At 40.4% G+C, this 2,872-nt stretch overlaps 1 protein-coding gene across 3 annotated transcripts in view; it reads left to right on the top strand.

Moving 5' to 3' along the window:
- Positions 1-2,872, top strand: part of cnih3 (cornichon family AMPA receptor auxiliary protein 3) — a 205,055-nt gene that overhangs the window by 159,950 nt on the left and 42,233 nt on the right. The window lies entirely within an intron of this gene.

Raw genomic sequence — 2,872 nt, forward strand, 5'->3', positions numbered from 1 at the left:
GTGTGTGTGTGTGTGTGTGTGTGTGTGTGTTCTAGACTTTTAAATGGATGTTATCACTTCTAAAAGGTTAGGTCTAGGCTTATGGTGGCATTGATGGCAAACAATTAAATAAAAAAGTAACTTGTGTTGTAGATGACAGCAAAACAGCGTCACAAATTCGATATGTATTATTTTTAGTCAGCTAAAAACACAAAAACGTTGCATCAGTCAGCACATTAGTGTGCCGTTCCATACTCAGCCCAATTGTAACTGGTAGACTACTGAAAAAGTTATTACTTCACTCAACTGACTTCAGCAATTTAAAAATAAAAGCTTGATTTAATTATTTATCAAAGGTGCAAGAATGCAGTTCCAGGATCATCCCAACCTACTTTTCTTTAACGTAATAAAGTGAAAAACATGTTATAACAATAAACTGTCATGTTATAACATGACACTGATCCCTTTTTGTGACATGGCAGCAACATGCTTCAATAGATCTGGCCTCTCAAATCAATTCAAACTTAATGTCATCTCTCCCCTATTCCATGAGTGGGTTAGACATTAGGTTAAATAGTGGAATAAAAACTGTTATGGAGGAGTGGGGATTGGACCCAAATGCAGAGATGAGGACAGCAGGCAGGCAGGCGGGTAGTAACCAGGGGTTTATTGTCCAAAAAACACAAAGTAAGCCTCAACAAAACGAACCACCCAGAATACAAGGCAAAGCAAACATCCAAAAAAAGGCAAAACGTATAATCACCAGGACCAAGGAAACAGGAACAAATCAGGGACACTGGGACAAAGCCGACGTGCTGACAGGCGACAAACAAATGATCCGACAAGAGACAAGGAAACCATGGTGTTAAATACAAGAGGTAGAGTAACGGGAACAGGTAGACGTCAGGTGGATCACTTAGGGCGGGGCAAGACAATCAGACAAACAAAGTAAAGCTAGACTAGACAAGCCAAGACAAGACAGAACTGACCGCCAAAATAAAGCAGCAGCATAACAAACCACACAGGAAACATAAGACAGGATCTATGACACCAGACTAGGGAGAAAACCGGGACGAAGACACAGGGAAGGTCAAATGGGAAAATAACCCCAAACAAAAACCCCAACCCACAACAAAAAACATTCTTTTGAAAATTTGTTTTGGACATAAGAGCTGCACATTTCAATAAATGCCTTGAGAGAACATATGAAAAAACAACACAGGACCAGCTCTACCAGTCACAACTATATACTGCATATAAAGTATTCCACAAATCCCGTAGTAAGAACCTATTGCATGTAACACATTTTTCCTTATTCCACAGTAAAACACCGTGAAACTACTGTACTGTACTCTACAGCCTCAAGCAGCATTGTTTAAAAGTTTGAGAGAGATAGAAAAAAATGAGTTTTTAGAAGGGTTGAGTTTGCAGCAAGGGACTTTCAGTCCATAGAAACAAAATAGATAGAAAGGCCATTTCACTTCAAATCAACATAGCAGAATGGTCAGGGCAAAAATCATTTTTTTGTGTACCATTGACATGGTAACATACTGCATACACTTCCGATACTAAGCCGACTTCATGATGCAGCATGATGTTGCCATACCATGCTGACTTCCCCTATAAGTTTTCTAGTATAGCCTAAAACATTTTTGTCCACGCCATACACTAATACAAAATACAGAATAAAGTCTGCTGTTGACGGGAACACAAACTTTCAACATGGTCCTTTCAGCTGAATGTGAACGCCAAGATATGTTTAATTCCACCTTGCAAATGTCTAGTGATTATTTCTGAGGATTTTCACAATATATGTTCTGCAGAATAGGCATGGTTAAAAGCAAGTATTTCAATATTCTAACACATCTCAAGCCTCTAAAAGGCAATGTCTGAAAGATGGGTCACCAGTCACTGATCTTCAGAATTCTTTTGCTGCTTCTTTTTTGTCTGTTTTTGTCTTTGTTGCTACTTTTCCCGCCAGTGCTGGTTAGACATACACAGCTGGCAGCCTGATTGGTTCAAGTTCATGTGCTCAGCTGGGGAAGTTACAGACTGAGAGGAGAGCCAAAGAGAGAAAAAACATCTTGCTGTCTCATTAATTGGAGACTGTGCCAGATGCCCACTGGCTACAGAGGCTACTTTCTGCACAGCTGAGATATGAAAAGACAAGGAAGAAGAGAGAGGGGGTAAGCCAGATATAAAGGAGGGGGGGAAATGAAGGAGGGAGCGGCAGGAGGCAGGATGGTGAGGCAAGAGTGAGTGAAAGGAGAGAGATCTAATACTAACAAGGTGAGTCAGAGGAGAGTAAAAGAGGGAGGAATACATTGATTGTGATCAATTTAAACAGCGTTAATGGATTGTACGTGACCACACAAACATGTGGATGAGTAAATGAGTGTGAATGTATTTGTACCTTCTTGCTTGCGAATGTCCCTGTGATGCTCTGCAGCGTTTACAGATGTTGCTGGAAGGGCGGCTTTTAGGTTTATATTAACAACAGTGCTACAGATTGCTACAGTCTCTGCACTGATGTTTTAGCATCAAAGAACATTTTGAAAACAGCAAAAAAGGCAAAAGGTACTGTGTGAGTAAACAATCTAGACCACGTATTTAGGCCAAGTGTCCAAAGTCGTTCCTGGGACTCCATTTATGTGAGCCATGGAGAGTTCCATTTATATGACATCCCAAAAAAAAAGGGTCCAAGAACGAGTAGACAAGTCATGATTTGGTTTCCAACGGGTTGCAATCACCCTCTTAGCAGCTGTAAGTACAGCTAATGCAGCAAGTTTGAGTTCTAGAGAGCTGGAATGCTGACAGGTCATTCAGAATCAAGACATTGACAGTAACAGGCACAGTATCATTAATCAGAGCAGATATTTTGGATGCAATATTG

The sequence above is a fragment of the Etheostoma spectabile genome, unplaced genomic scaffold (genome assembly GCF_008692095.1).
Source record: "Etheostoma spectabile isolate EspeVRDwgs_2016 unplaced genomic scaffold, UIUC_Espe_1.0 scaffold362, whole genome shotgun sequence".
NCBI lineage: Eukaryota > Metazoa > Chordata > Actinopteri > Perciformes > Percidae > Etheostoma > Etheostoma spectabile.